The sequence below is a fragment of the Leopardus geoffroyi genome, chromosome B2 (genome assembly GCF_018350155.1).
Source record: "Leopardus geoffroyi isolate Oge1 chromosome B2, O.geoffroyi_Oge1_pat1.0, whole genome shotgun sequence".
NCBI classification, from domain to species: Eukaryota; Metazoa; Chordata; class Mammalia; order Carnivora; family Felidae; genus Leopardus; species Leopardus geoffroyi.
Window position 1 is genome coordinate 9,480,844 of NC_059332.1, and position 16,891 is coordinate 9,497,734.

Sequence of the window (16,891 nt, forward strand, 5' to 3'; positions counted from 1 at the left end):
GTTAAGCTTCCAACTTCGGCTCAGGTCATGATCTCATGGCTTGTGGGTTCATGCCCTGTGTTGGGCTTTGTGCTGACAGCTCAGAGCCAGGAGCCTGTTTCAGATTCTGTCTCCATCTCTCTCTCTGCCCCTCCTCTGCTCACTCCCTTTGTCAAATACAAACATTGAAAAAACAAAAACAAATTTTGATCTGTAACAGCAATAAAATGGGAGGGGGAGAAGAACTCTAAAGATCAGGAATGGTTTTGAAGTTGTTTAAAATAGGGTCAAACTCAACACCCAAAAAACAAATAATCCAGTGAAGAAATGGGCAAAAGACATGAATAGACACTTCTCCAAAGAAGACATCCAGATAGCCAACTGACACATGAAAAAATGCTCAACATCACTCATCATCAGGGAAAGACAAATCAAGACCACAATGAGATACCACCTCACACCTGTCAGAATGGCTAACACGAACAACTCAGGCAACAACAGATGTTGGCAAGGATGCAGAGAAAGAGGATCTCTTTTGCATTATTGGTGGGGATGCAAGCTGGTGCAGCCACTCTGGAAAACAGTATGGAAGTTCCTCAAAAAAGTAAAAATAGAACTACCCTACGACCCACCAACTGCACTACTAGGCATTTATTCAAGGGATACAGGTATGCTGTTTCCAAGGGGCACATGCAGCCCAATGTTTATAGCAGCACTATCAACAATAGCCAAAGTATGGAATGAGCCCAAATGTCCATTGATGGATGAATAAAGATATATATCTTCTTCATCTATATATATCTATATATCTATATATATACAATGAAGTATTAGTCAGCAATCAAAACAAATGAAATCTTTCCATTTGCAACTACGTGGATGGAACTAGAGGGTATTATGCTAAGCAAAATTAGTCAGAGAAAGACAAATATCATGACTTCACTCATATGAGGACTTTAAGACACAGAACAGATGAACACAAGGGAAGGGAAGCAAAAATAATATAAAAACAGGGAGGGGGACAAAACATAAGAGACTCTTAAATATGGAGAACAAATAGATGGCTACTGGATGTGTTGTGGGAAGGGAGGACGGGCTAAATGGATAGGGGGCATTAAGGAATCTACCCCTGAAATCATTGTTGCACCATATGCTAACTACTTGGATGTAAATTAAAAAAAATTAAAAATAAATAAAAATAAAAAATAAAATAAAATAGGGTGTTATAATGTTAAGATATTTTATACAAATCTTATGGTAACTGTGAAATAAGAGAAAACATATTGGTCTCTGCCCCTGGTTCCTGGCATAGAGATCCTGAAACCCTGGTTATTCTCTATATTTTGTTGTACTGAGGCAATTTTGGGTGGGCTCTTGGATGACTTCTGGATGAGAGCTGGTCACCAGAATAACAAGCCAAGATTAGAAGTCAGGAATTTTGGGGGCACCTGGGTGGCTTGGTTGAGCGCCCGACTTCAGCTCAGGTCATGATCTCATGGTTTGTGGGTTCGAGCCCCATGTCAGGCTCTGTGCTGACAGCTCAGAGCCTGGAGCCTGCTTCAGATTCTGTGTCTTCCTCTCTCTCTCTGCCCCTCCCCTGCTCACACTCTGTCAATCTCTCTCTCAAGAAATAAATAAACATTAAAAAAATAAAAAAAAAAGAAGTTAGGAATTTTTATTCCTCCCCCACTGCCAGCCCTCAATTCTCTTCTCTTGAGAAGGGAGAAGATATGAAAATGAAGTTGGTCGATCAATCATAGAAGCTTCTATGCTTAGGATTCTCCATGGCTGTTCAGTTGTACTCTTTAAGTTATGCATTAAAAACCTGATAAATGTAAGTGTTTTCCTGAGTTCTGAGAGCTGCTCTAGCACATTAATCAAACCTGAAGCAAGATTGATGGGAATTCTAGGGGCACCTGCGTGGCTTGGTTGGCTAAGCCTTCCAACTTAGGCTCAGGTTGTGATCTCATGATTCATGGGTTTGAGCCCCATGTTGGGCTCTGTGCTGACCACTCAGCCTGAAGCCTGCTTCAGATTCTGTGTCTCCCTCTGTCTCTGCCCCTCACTTGCACTCTGCCTTGCTCTAAAATAAACAAACAAAAAAAGATTAATGGTAAATCTCTGTAGCCAAATCAGACAGAACTTATGGGAAACATGTGGGCCAGCTAGTGGCAAATGGCATCTGGAGTGGGATAGAGCATTTTCACGGGACTGAGCTCTTAACCTGTGATATCTCCAAGTAGAAAGTGTTAGAATTAAGTTGTAGCATTCTCAGCTGATGTCACAAAAAACTTCTTGGTGGATCTGTGGGGAAATGCCTCCCATCATTGTAATTTGGGTCTTAGAATTATTTTAGTGGCCATAATGGAAAAACCTGTAGTCATCACATAAAACAACACAATAAAGTAGTCAAAGCATACTGATATCAAAGACATCAGATCAAAATGACAGCTAAATGTGAAGCAAAGAACAATGAATCTACACAATGGCCAGAACACAATTAAAAATGGCAATAGTAAGTCCCTACCTAGGAATAATTGCTTTAAATGTAAATGGATTAAATTCTTCCATTAATAGACATGGCTGGACGGATTTAAAAAAACAGTATACTGCCCACAAGAGACTCCCTCCAGCCTTAAAAACACATATATACAGAGAGTAAAGAGAGAGAAAGGCAGATTTAAAGCAAATGGAAACAAAAAGTGTAGGGGTAGCTACACTCCTATCTTAAAATAAAAATCATAAGAGACAGAAGGTTATATTATGAACAATCCATTAAGAATATACAACTGTAAATATGTATACAACATTGGGACAGCTAAATACATAAAGCAAAAACTAAGGGCTAAAAAGAGAAATAAGCAGCAATACTTTAATAACTGGGGACTTTAATATCCCTTTTATAATAGATAGACAGATTACCCAGACAGAGAATCAATAAGGTAATAGATGTGAACAACACTACAGGCCAAATTAAGCCAAGAAACATTTACAGAACGTTCTCTGACACCAACAGAATACACATTTAAAAAAAAATATTTTTTAAGTTTATTTATTTTGAGAGAGTGAGCCAGTGCACACACAAGTGGGGGAGGGGCAGAGAGAGAGGGAGGATCCCAAGCAGGCTCTTCACTGTCAGCAAACACATAACCCAATGTGGTGCTTGAGCCCACAACCATGAGATTATGACCTGAGCTGAAACCAAGAGTTGGGACACTTAACCAACTGAGCCACCCAGGCGAGCCAGAATACACATTTTTTTTCAAGTGCACAAGGAATATTTTCTAGGATAGACCATATGTTATACCATATAACAAGGCTTAGTAAATTTAAAAATACTAAATCAACCAAGTACCTTCTCTGACCACAATGGTATGAACTTTGAAAGCAGAAGGAAAACTGGAAAATTCATACATACCATGGAAATTAAACACTCTCCTAAACAACCAATGGATCAGTGAAGAAAATAAAGGGTCATTAAAAAGCATCTTCAGGTGGGGCACCTGGGTGGCTCAGTCAGTTAAGTGTCTGACATCAGCTCAGGTGATGGTCTTGTGGTGAGCTTGAGCCACAGGTCAGGCTCTGTGTTCACAGCTCAGAGCCTGGAGCCTGCTTCAGATTCTGTGTGTGTGTCTCTCTCTGCTGCTCCCCTGATCATGTTCTGTCTCTCTCTATCAAAAATAAACATTAAAAAAATTAAAAACAAAACAAAAATAAAAGCATCTTCAGGAAAAACAAAATGGAAACAAAACACAGCAAATCTAATAGGATGCGGCAAAATGTTCTAAGATGGATGTTTATTGCAAAAACACCCACATTAAGAAACAAGAAAGATGTCAAACAAAGGAACTCTATACCTCAAGGAAGCAGGAAAAAAGACAAACTAAGGCCAAAGTTGGAAAAAGATATAATAAGGATTAGAACAAAAAAAGTAAAATAGAGGAAAACAAGAAAAAAACATTAACCAAACAGTTAATTTTTAACAGGATAAACAAAATGACAAAATGTCAGCTAAACCAACTAAGGAAAAAAGAGAGATGACCAGAATCAACAATTCTAAGTGAAACAGGAGACATTACAACAGATTCCACAGAAATAAAAATCTACATAAACAACTATCTGCCAACAAACTGGACAACATAAAAGAAATGGAAAAATTCTTTGAAACATATAATCTCCAATATGGAATTAGGAAAAAATAGAAAATTTGAACAGACCATTAATAGTAGTTACATTGAACCAGTAATTAAAGATCTCCCAATGAAGAAGAGCCTAGAATAAAATGGTTTCACTGGTGAATTTTATCTAATATTTAAAGAAGAATAAACACTAATCTTTCTTAAACTCCTCCAAAAAAATCAAAGAGAAGGAAAAACTTGCAAATTCATTTTATGAAGCCAGCGTTACTCTGATACCAAAGCTAGAAAGGGATACTAAAAGTAAAGTGTATTACAGGCCAATATCTATAATAAATACCACTTAACTGAATTCAGCAGCATGTTAAAAAAATTATTCACCACAATCAAGTGGAACTTAGCCCTGAGAGACAAAGATGGTTAAATGCACAAAATTAACATGATATATCACACTAACAGAATGAAAGAAATATTCATGTGTTTATCTCAAGAGATGTAGAAAAAGCAGTTAACAAAATTCAACACCATTTTCCGATAAAAACTCTTAATAAATTAGATATTGAAGAAAGGCAGCTAACATAATAAAAACCATATATGACTAATCCATAGCTAACATCATACACGATGGTCAAAGTATGAAAGCTTTTTTTCTTTTTTTCTTTTTTTAAAGAATAGAACAAGAGAGGAGTGCTCACTCTCACTACTCTGATGCAACATAGTACTGGAAGTCCTTGCTAGGTCAGTTAGGCAAGAAAAAGTAGTAAATGGAATCAGAATTGGAAAAGAGGAAGTAAAATGGTCTCTCTTTGTAGATGACATGATTTTATATATAATATATCCTAGTCTTCACCAAAATATTGTGAAATCAACAAATTCAGTTAAAATTGCATGACAAAATAAACAAAATTTGCATATGGATTAAATTAAGTGATAGAGTTAATACAATAACAATAGATTTTATGAAAAATAAAGAAAAATGTTCTATTTACAACAGCATGAAAAATAAAATATTTAGGAATAATTTTAACCAAGGGGGTAGAAAGAGTTGTATTCTGAAAAGTAGAAGACATTGATGAAGGAAATCAAAGACAAAAATAGAGAGATATCTATTTTCATGGATTGGAAGATTTAAGATTCTTAAAATGTGCATAAGACCCAAAGCCATCCATAGATTCAATGCAATCCTTATCAAGATTCCAAAGGAATTTTCTTTTCTACAGAACAAAAATCCTAAAATTTATATGGAATAAAAGACACAAATAGCCAAAACAATCCTGAGAAAGAACAAGGCTGTAGGCATAACACATCCTGATTTCAGGCTATAGCATAAAGCTATAGTATTCAAAACAGTATGTTACTAGCATAAAATTAAACACTGACCAATGGAACAGAACAGAGAACCAGACATATGCGTAAACTAATGTGTAATGTGAAAATTGGATGCTGTGAAAATTGGATATTCACATGTGAAAGAATGAAATAAAACCCTTGTCTTAGTCCACTCACAAAAATTGACTCAAAATTGATTAAAGACTTAAATTATAAGACAGGAGCCAAAAAATCCTAGAGGAAAATAAGAAAAAAAACCTTAACATGGTCTTGGCAAGGAGTTTTTGGATGACATCCAAAACATATGAGCAACAAAATGATAAACAAGTGGGGCTACATCAAATGAAAAAGCTTCTGCACAGCAAGAGAAATAATAACATGAAGAAACTACCTATGAAATGGGAAAATATTTTCAAGCCATATATCAGATCAGGGATTAATAACTACAAACACATACAATTCAAGAGCAATATAACAAATAAAGCAATTTAAAAATAGGCAAAGACCTATCCCTATCAAAATAACACCAGCATTCTTCACAGAGCTAGAACAGTCAATCCTAAAATTTGTATGAAACCAGAAAAGACCCTGAATAGCCAGAGTAATGTTGAAAAGAAAACCAAAGCTGGAGGCATCCCACCTCCAGATTTCAAGCTGTATTACAAAGCTGTAACCATCCAGACAGTATGGTACTGGCACAAGAACAGACACACAGATCAGTGGAACAGAATAGAAAACCCAGAAATGGAGCCACAAACATATGGCTGTGGTCACACACTGAAGAAAAAGTTCTCAGACACAAGACTAAGCCGTCATGCGGGACTGTCTTTGCAAGAGAGCAACAGCCTGCAGGTAGCCTTTATTTCATATTTTCTTAGATATGAGTATCAAAGGGGGCGCGTGGATCGTTCAGTAGGTTAAAAGTCTGACTTGGGCTCAGGTCATGATCTGGTTTGTGAGTTTAAGCCCAAGTCGGGCTCTGTGCTGATAGCTGAGAGCCTGGAGCCTACTTCATATTCTGTATCCCTCTCTCTGTCCCTCCTTCACTCATGATCTGTCTCTCAAAAATAAACATTTAAAAATTTAAAAAAAATATATGAATATCAAAGAATATCAAAGCATGGGAAGAGAACATAAAGGATCTTTAGACGTTAACTACACATGCGCCTGGTGGCTACGTGAAGGCATGCAGGGAGTACAAGAAGTTTCAAGGAGTGTCAGGGAGTTACAGCAGATTTTGTATCTAATTGTCCTCTGGGGGATCGTGGGGCTTTGTATCTCATAATGCTATCGTGCTCCGCAGCCTTGAGACCAGAACACTGCTGATGGTTCAGCTATTACCCCCATTCACCCTCCAGGATTTATAATGCACTCTCTAGAAATAACTCCACATCTTTCCACTTTTGTCTTGCAGTTGTAGAAACAGGAGTTGTGGTGGAAATGGTGAGCATCTAGGTATTGGCACAGAACACCTTAGGTGATTTGGTGGAGGAACAGAGGGACAGAATCATTTTGAAGACTGCCACAAAAAACAAAGTCGCCAATAATATTACAGGAGTATTAATCCAAGAGTGGAGATCGAACCCAGAGAACCAGTTTTTTATAGATCGATCCAATTAGAAATGTCGTTGAGAATATCAATCATTGCTTGTTGGTTTTCTTGTTGAGGCTCTCATAATTGCTTTTGTAGTTTTTGAGACGTCTTTGGTGCAAAAAGGTGATTTTATTAAAGCATGGGGACAGGACCCATGAGCAGAAAGAGCTGTGGTGGGGTTGTGAGGAGTGACTGATAATTTTTAAGTTAGTGGGGGTTAGGGATAGTGTAAGTCTCTAAGGAATTTGGAAACAAGGCTTTCAGGACCTTGAGAGGCTAGCTATTGTTAAGGTTACTTTTAGTCTATAGTAAAAACAAAAACATTAAGGAAGTAAGAGCCATGAGTTTCTTGAGCAAGGACATACTCTACATGTTTATCAGTGGGCTGCAAGCTGTAAGATTTAATTTATGTTACATTTCTCTTGCCTCTGTTTCCCTCATCATTCCTAACCCCCCAACAATCTTGAACCTTAAATCTTAAAGGTTGTTGAAGGTAGGTCTCATCTTCTCTAGCTTCTTCCTGCTGAATAGGGGCATAGAGATGTCCCTATTTAGGGGTCAAGGTTGGTCAGTTGAGAATTTAATAGGAATTAGGAAAGGCTAATGCAGCTGTACCTAGAGTTAATAACATATAGGAGTCTCCTTGAACAGAAAGGATCATCTGTTGGCTTAAAGTTGTGGCAGTGAAGGAATCCAGGCATTAGGTGGAGAGACATGGGAGAAAACAGGAAAACATGATTAAAGTAACAAAAACAAAAAGAAACCCTCACAAGGTCTTTATTGGTTGACCAAAATCTTTCTTTAGTGCAGGAATTTAACTACTTATTAAAGGAAAGAGGGGGATAATTTAAAGTGTCAATTGAGTATCTGTAAGTTAGAAACTCAAATATTTTTGTGGTAATCTAGAATGTACAAATAGCATTCTGTTTTTATGAGAGCCTAAGCTCTACCTTGTGCAGCAGTTAAAACATCTAATACTATTTTATTTTGTAGAACTATTCAGTGTATTTGAATTATTTTAGTGTGTAATGATATAATCTTATTTTAGAGACAGGGAAAGACAGTGGCATAGGAGAGTGCTGGGCTCACCTCGTCCTGCCAATCACTTTGATTCCACCCACATCTGCCTAAATAACCCAGAAAACCACTAGAAGACTAGCAGAACGGACTCTCCAGAGCCAAGTGTAGATGAGAGGCCCATGGAAGAGGGTAGGAAGGGCGGAGAGGCGGTGAGCACTACACGGTCTGGTGGGAGGGAGCTGGGCAGTGGAGGGGCAGCCTGCCTGGCAAGGCAGAGCCCCTGAGTCTGGCTTGCAAAAGCAGAGGGGCTGGACTGCATGAGTTCTGACAGCCAGCGGGCTTTAACATCTGGAATGTTAAAGTCAACAGCTCTACTCTCTAAGAGCAGGGAGGGAGAGAGAACACCAGGAGGGAGAGGTGTTGAGCCCCACAAGACAGAGCTCAGTGGGGAACAAAGGTGCTGCCCAGTGTCATCTCCCTCACCCATCCGGCAGCCAAAATCCTAAAGGGAACCAGTTCCCATCCCGGAACTTGTTTGCACCGTGCAAACGCCCAATGCTGTGCTTCTGTGGATCCATCCCTCTGACGGGTCTGCCTCCCTCCCGGTGCCACAGGGCCCCTCCTGAAGCGGATCTCTGAAGGAAAAGCGAGCTGAGCCTGCCCCTCCCACCCCTGTGCACCTTGCCGATCCACCCCAGCTAATATGCCAGATCCCATCAAAGCAGCACCACAAGCCTGGCAGTGTGCAAGTAGCCCAGACAGAGACCACACCACTCCACAGTAAGTCCTGCCCCTGGGAGAGGGGAAGATAAAGTACACACCAGTCTGACTGTGGCCCCAGGGGTGGGCTGGGGCAGACTTCAGGTCTGACTGTGGCCCCACCCACCAATGCAAGTTACTCCAGACAGCACAGGGGAAGTGCCCTGCAGTTCTGCGCCACTCCAGGGACTATCCAAAATGATTAAATGGAAAAATTCTCCTCAAAAGAAACTCCAGGAAGTAGCAACAGCTAGAGAATTGATCAAAAACAATTTAAGAAATATAACGGAACAAGAATTCAGAATAATAGTCATAAAATTAATCATTTTCTTGAAAAAAGTAGAGAGGACAGCAGAGAATCTATTGCTACAGAGATCAAGGGACTAAGAAATAGTCATGAGGAGCTTAAAAAAATGCTATAAATGAGGTGCAAAGTAAAATGGGGGCGACCACACCCTGGATTGAAGAGGCAGAGGAGAGAATAGGTGAATTAGAGAATATAAAATCATGAAAAAAGAGGAAGCTGAGAATAAGAGAGATAAGAAGAATCCAGGAGTATGAGGGGAGAATTATAGAACTAGGTGATGCAATCAAACGGAACAATATCCATATAATAGGAATTCCAGAAGAGCAAGAGAGAGAGAAAGGGGCTGAAGGTGTACTTGAAGAAATAATAGCTGAGAACTTCCCTGATCTGGGGAAGGAAAAAGGCATTGAAATCCAAGAGGCACACAGAACTCCCTTCAGACATAACTTGAATCGATCTTCTGCAAGACATATCATAGTGAAACTGGCAAAATACAAGGATAAAGAGAAAATTCTGAAAGCAGCTAGGGATAAACACACTCTAACTTATAAAGGGAGACCCATAAGACTAGTGGAAGACCTATCTACTGAAACTTGGCAGGCCAGAAAGCAATGGCAGGAGATCTTCCATGGGATGAACAGAAAAAATATGCAGCCAAGAGTCCTTTATCCGGCAAGTCTGTCATTCACAACAGAAGGAGAGATAAAGGTCTTCCCAAACAAACAAAAACTGAAGGAATTCGTCACCACTAAACCAGCCCTACAAGAGATCCTAAGGGGGATTCTGTGACTGAAATGTTGCAAGGACCACAAAGTACCAGATACATCTCTACAAGCATGAAACCTAGAGACATCACAATGACTCTAAACCTATATCTTTCTATAACACTGAATGTAAATGGACTAAATGCTCCAACCAAAATACACAGGGTATCAGAATGGATAAAAAACAAGACCCATCTATTTGCTGTCTACAAGAGATTCATTTAGACCTGAGTACACCTTCAGATTGAAAGTGAGGGGATGGAGAACTATCTATCATGCTACTGGAAGTCAAAAGAAAGCTGGAATAGCCATACTTCTATCAGACAAACTAGACTTTAAATTAAAGGCGTAACAAGAGATGAAGAAGGGCATTATATAATAATTACAGGGTCTATCCATCAGGAAGAGCTAACAGTTATAAATGTCTATGCGCCAAATATGGGAGCCCCCAAATATATAAAACAATCACAAACATAAGCAACCTTATTGATAAGAATGTGGTACTTGCTTAAGAAAGGGGACTTTAATACTCCACTTACAACAATGGATAGATCATCTAGACATAGGATCAATAAAGAAACGAGGGCCCTGAAGGATACATTGGATCATATGGACTTGACAGATATATTTAGAACTCTGCATCCCAGGCAACAGAATACACTTTCTTTGCCAGTGGACATGGAACATTTCCCAAGATAGATCACATACTGGGTCACAAAGCAGCCCTTCATAAGTATAAAAGAACTGAGATCATACCATGCACGCTTTCAGACCACAATGCTATGAAACTTGAAATCAACCACAGGAAAAAGTCTGGAAAACCTCCAAAAGCATGGAGGTTAAAGAACACCCTACTAAAGAATGAATGGGTCAACCAGGCAATTAAAGAAATTTAAAAATATATGGAAACAAATGAAGATGAAAACACAACAATCCAAACTCTTTGGGATGCAGCAAAGGCAGGCCTGAGAGGAAAATACATTGCAATCGAGGCCTATCTCAAGAAACAAGAAAAATCCCAAATACAAAATCTAACAACACACCTAAAGGAACTAGAAGCAGAATAGCAAAGACACCCCAAACCCATCAGAAGAAAAGAAATAATAAAGATCTGAGCAGAAATAAACAATATAGAAAGTAAAAAAAACATAGATCAATGAACCAAGAGTTGGTTTTCTGAAAAAATAAACAAAATTGATAAACCTCTAGCCAGGCTCCTCAAAAAGAAAAGGGAGATGACCCAAATAGATAAAATCATGAATGGAAATGGAATTATTACAACCAATCTCTCAGAGATACAAGCAATTATCAAGGAATACTATGAAAAATTATATGCCAACAAACTGGACAAGAGTGGACGGAAGAAATGGACAAATTCCTCAGCACCCACACACTTCCAAAACTCAAACAGGAAGAAATAGAAAACTTGAACAGTCCCATAACCAGCAAAGAAATTGAATCAGTTATCAAAAATCTCCCAACAAATAAGAGTCCAGGACCAGATGGCTTCCCTAGGGAATTCTACCAGACATTTAAATTTTATTTTTTTTTAATGTTTTTATTTATTTTTGAGACAGAGAGAGACAGAGCATGAGCAGGGGAGGGGCAGAGAGAGAGGGAGACACAGAATCTGAAGCAGGCTCCAGGCTCTGAGCTGTCAGCACAGAGCCCAATGTGGGGGTAGAACCCATAGACTGTGAGATCAATTCTACCAGACATTTAAAGCAGAGATAATACCTATCTTCTCAAACTATTCCAAAAAATAGAAAGGGAAGGAAAACTTCCAGACTCATTCTATGAAGCCAGCATTACTTTGATTCCTAAACCAGACAGAGACCCAGCAAAAAAAGAACTACAGGCCAATATCCCTGATGAATATGGATGCAAAAATTCTCAATAAGATACTAGCAAATTGAATTCAACAGCATATAAAAAGAATTATTCACCATGATCAAGTGGGATTCATTCCTGGGATGCAGGGCTGGTTCAACATTCGCAAATCAATCAACGTGATACATCGCATTAATAAAAAAAGAATCATATGATCCTGTCAATCGATGAAGAAAAAGCATTTGATAAAATTCAGCATTTTTCTTAATAAAAACCCTCAAGAAAGTCGGGATAGAAGGAATATACTTAAACATCATAAAAGCCATTTATGAAAAGACCACAGCTAATATCATCCTCAATGGGGAAAAACTGAGAGTTTTCTCCCTGAGATCAGGAACACAACAGGGATGCCCACTCTCATTGCTGTTGTTTAACATAGCGTTGGAAGTGTTAGCATCAGCAATCAGACAACAAAATGAAATCAAAGGCATCAAAATCGGCAAAGATGAAGTCAAGCTTTCACTTTTTGCAGATGACATGATATTAGACATGGAAAACCCGAGAGACTCCACCAAACGTCTGCTAGAACTGATACATGAATTCAGCAAAGTTGCAGGATACAAAATCAATGTACAGAAATCAGTTGCATTCCTATACACTAACAATGAAGCAACAGAAAGACAAATAAAGAAACTGATCTCATTCACAATTGCACCAAGAAGCATAAAATACCTAGTGATAAACCTAACGAAAGGTGTAAAAGATCTGTATGCTGAAAACTATAGAAAGCTTATAAAGGAAATTTAACAAGATATAAAGAAATGGAAAAACATTCCGTGCTCATGGATTGGGAGAATAAATATTGTTAAAATGTCAATACTACCCAAAGCTATGTACACATTAAATGCAATCCCAATCAACATTGCACCAGCATTCTTCTTGAAGCTAGAACAAGCAATCCTAAAGTTTTTATGGAACCACAAAAGACCCTGAATAGCCAGAGTAATATTGAAGAAGAAAACCAAAGCAGGAAACATCACAATCCCAGACTTTAGCCTCTACTACAAAGCTGTAATCATCAAGACAGCATGGTATTGGCCCAAAAACAGACACATAGACCAATGGAATAGAATAGAAAACCCAGAATTAGACCCACAAAAGTATGGTCAACTAATCTTTGACAAAGCAGGAAAGAATATCCAATGGAAAAAAGACAGTCTCTTTAACAAATGGTGCTGGGAGAGCTGGACAGTAACATGCAGAAGGTTGAAACTAGACCACTTTCTCACATCATTCACAAAAAAAAAAAAAAAAAACTCAAAATGGATAAAGGACCTGAATGCAAAACAGGAAACCATCAGAAACCTAGAGGAGAAAGCAGGAAAAAAACCTCTCTGACCTCAGCCACAGCAATTTCTTACTTGACACATCCCCAAAGGCAAGGGAATTAAAAACAAAAATGAACTATTGGGACCTCATGAAGATAAAAACTTGTGCACTGCAAAGGAAACAATCAACAAAACTAAAAGGCAACCAACAGAATGGGAAAAGATACTTACAAATGACATATTAGACAAAGGGCTAGTATCCAAAATCTATGAAGAGCCCACCAAACTCCACACCCGAAAAACAAATAATCCATTGAAGAAATGGCAGAAAACATGAATAGACATTTTTCTAAAGAAGACATCTAGACGGCCAACAAGCAGGTGAAAAGATGCTCAATGTCACTCCTATCAGGGAAATACAAATCAAAAACACACTCAGATACCACCTCACGCCAGTCAGAGTGGCTGAGATGAACAAATCAGGAGACTATAGATGCTGGCGAGGATGTGGAAAAATGGGAATCCTCTTGCACTGTTGATAGGAATGCAAACTGGTGCAGGCTCTCTGGAAAACAGTGTGGAGGTTCCTCAAAAAATAAAAAATAGATCTACACTATGACCCAGCAGTAGCACTGCTAGGAATTTACCCAAGGGATACAGGAGTGCCGATGCATAGGGGCACTTGTACCCCAATGTTTATAGCAGCACTTTCAACAGTAGCCAAATTATGGAAAGAGCCTAAATGTCCATCAACTGATGAATGGATAAAGAAATTGTGGTTTATATACACAATGGAATACTATTTGGCAATGAGAAAGAATGAAATATGTCCTTTTGTAGCCACATGGATAGAATTGGAGGGTATTATGCTAAGTGAAAAGAGTGTTATGCTAAGTGAAATAAGTCATACAGAGAAAGACAGATACCATATGTTTTCACTCCTATGTGGATCCTGAGAAACTTAACAGAAGACCATGGGGGAGGGGAAGGAAAAAAAAAAAAAAAGCGAGGGAGGGAGCCAAAACATAAGAGACTCTTAAAAACTGAGAACCAACTGAGGGTTGAGGGGGGGTGGGTGATGGGTATTGAGGAAGGCACCTGTTGGGATGTGCACTGGGTGTTGTATGGAAACCAATTTGACAAAAAATTTCATATTAAAAAGGTGGTGTTAACCATCATATAGACTCTGTTTTGCTTAGTAAATAATCAGGTAATTAATAAGAGGTATTTTTATAGAAACAAGAAAAATACAGGTGAATGGTCTGAGCAAAATTATAAACCAAGTGTCTGAGTATCAAGTGCTACCAGTGAGAAGATTTCTAGATTTCAGGCTTGAAGCATCCTCAGATGGAATGGGAATGGGCAGGGCGAATCAGATAGGTTTTTCTGGTTGGTAATTCAAATGTGGTGATCCTTTTGAATGGCCCAGAGAGCAACAGGCATGAAGATTGTCTCTACCTGAGTTTTGTGACAATTTCTCTGAATTCTATCTCAAGTTGTCTAGGCAAACAACAAACATTTAAAGACAATCAGAACTAGAATTTAACATCCATAAAGGTACGTTATTGAAATATAATTTTGCTAATAATCCTCATTTCCAGAGATAGCCAAATCAAGACTGATTCATTTGTAGAACAGCCTAATCTTAATAAACTTGGCCTAATTATTTACATAAGGTCAGCAAGAACAGTGATTGGTCATATCGATCTTTGAAAATATGCTTTGCTGGAACTTTTTAAAAGGAATCTGTAGACTGAACTTTTAGTAGCCTCTCCGGGTCAGAAGCCAAGTACTTGCCACGAAAGAATAGTTACTGAGAACTTTTGAGTTTCAGAGGGTTTAGGTAAAGAGAAAAGTTAAACACCTCAGTTTGTTCACAAATGAGTATTTTATCACATTTCCTTATGTTTTGAGTATCTTAAGAGAAAGTTTCCTTAATCTGAAAGGGCAAGCATTAGAGAACCAGCAATATTTCTAACAAGAGTCATAAAATCTATTATCTTCCTCCGTTTAGTTAATCCCATGTTATTAATTCTTGTTCAGTTTGAATGCAACTTTTTAATTCTGGGAATTTTTACCTATTTGTTTTATGAGCATAAAGATGTCAAATACCTGTTTGTCCTAAAAGTCCTTTTTATAAATCTCCCTGAAGATGAAACACATTTTGTGAGAGCTTCAGAACAATAACTATAAACGACAAAAGACTCAAAGACGGACGTGGTTAACAATCTGATAGAGTTCATTATGATGCAATTTGCAGGGAAATTCAGTTATGTGTGTGACACATGACACTTTGATAAGCAGAATATAAAGTGATGACCTTCTACCAAAACATATTAAAACTTTAGGAATTTTATATATATATTTGAGCAGTTATAGCATTTACCCAAGCAATACAACCTAAGGTTACCATTATTTGTTTGACAGGGATTTCCAAGTAATATACTAAATAAGAACGCCCAGTTGGTCAAAAAGATTGCATTTACTGTTTAAATCCTGGGAAGTTTGTTAAAACCTTAGGAAGTTATAAAGCACATCCTAAACAGGATTACAGATCATTACAAATCTTAATTATTTATTTAACTAAGGTGGCAATAAGAGATTCTCAAGGCACATATATAGGTTTATATAGTTGTTAGCAAAAGCTAGCTCTTTTACTTATTTTTAATGGTTATTTATTTTTGAGAGAGAGAGCGAGTGAGCAGGGTAGGGGTAGAGAGAGACACAGAATGCAAAGCAGGTTCCAGGTTCTGAGTTGTGAGCACAGAGCCAGACATGGGGCTCGAGCTCACAAGCCATGAGATCACGACCAGAGCCAAAGTCGGACACTTAACCGACGAAACCATGCAGGCGCTCCAAAACCTAGCTCCTTTAACACTGAGAAATTTTGACTAAGTAATCAAAGACCTGATAAAGACAAAACACAAAACTTTGGTTTTCCTGGCAAACCAAAGAGAAAAGACCTTTGTTTACAATTTTTTTTTTTATCAAGAGCAGAACAATCCAAGTTGTCTTTTGAACAGAAAAGCAGGATTTAAATTTCTACCAGTGTATTTTTAAAATCCATCCATTTCAACCTTAGTCTGTCCTAATGATACGTAAAGTTTCTTTCCAAAGATTTCCTTCATGAACCTTCCACAACTTTCCTTTGAATTCCCATTTTATCTCAAGACATTTTTCTCCAAACAACCAGTCTAATTTAGGAGAAATTTACTTTCTTTTACCTTCAATAAACATGTATTCCCATTCCTTATACCTTTTTTATGTATCTCCTACTTTTCTACAGAGTTGCTTTCTTTATTTCTATCAGTCTTAATTACATCTAGTAGAATTTTAACTCTTAGAAACCTTAGTCTCTAGTGAAAACTAAGTAGTAACCAATTGTGAACTGTTACATCAGATTTTAAGTGACAAAATTACGAACAATTGAAGCACAAAGCATGCTTTTCAACAGATTTAAATATCCTTAGTTTTTCTGCCATAAGAAGCCAAAAGCCCAAACCTATGTTTAGTAAGTAATGCTTTAGCATTCCTTTCAATTTGGAAAATGCCTAAATGCCCCAATGAATTTAATCCAGTTTATCTTCCAAATAAAACCGTAAAGTTTCAGGTTACCAAAGACCTTGAAAGCTATCTTAACAAATACCCATGAAAAGCTTTGAGATAGAATTAGCCATCATTTTTAAGTTGTCTTTTTTGTTAGCAGATTGCAGCAGAGATAACATGAGCTTATTTGACCTTCAGTAAACCTAGGTAGAAAAGGTCTTGTATTTAATGTTGGTAATTCTAAAGACAGGTCTATCTTAATTAAACCAACAAACTAAAATCGCTTTCAATGCCAAATA